The 207-nt window shown below is 41.1% G+C and overlaps 1 protein-coding gene across 1 annotated transcript in view; it reads left to right on the top strand.

The window, feature by feature from the left end:
* The window catches only part of LOC119587851, a gene marked incomplete at its 3' end in the record, with an annotated part of 46,176 nt that overhangs the window by 38,540 nt on the left and 7,429 nt on the right, over positions 1-207 (top strand).

The raw sequence follows: 207 nt of genomic DNA, 5'->3' as shown, positions 1-207 counted from the left end.
GGCTTCTGTGAGCATTTTTCAACTCATCCGCATAATTACTGTAGGGCTATTTACCAGGATCAGAGACCCAGAATCTGCCTGCCCCACTTGCTGGATAGAAGCACCTCACCTCTTGTGGACATAGTGCTGAGTCACGGAGTCACTTTGCATGCTATGTAATCTGTTTTTTTTTTAATTATATTTTGTGTTTGTTTTAATTATGCCCTT

The sequence above is a fragment of the Penaeus monodon genome, chromosome 23, assembly GCF_015228065.2.
Source record: "Penaeus monodon isolate SGIC_2016 chromosome 23, NSTDA_Pmon_1, whole genome shotgun sequence".
Classification (NCBI taxonomy): domain Eukaryota; kingdom Metazoa; phylum Arthropoda; class Malacostraca; order Decapoda; family Penaeidae; genus Penaeus; species Penaeus monodon.
This window is presented reverse-complemented; position numbering and strand designations above follow the sequence as displayed.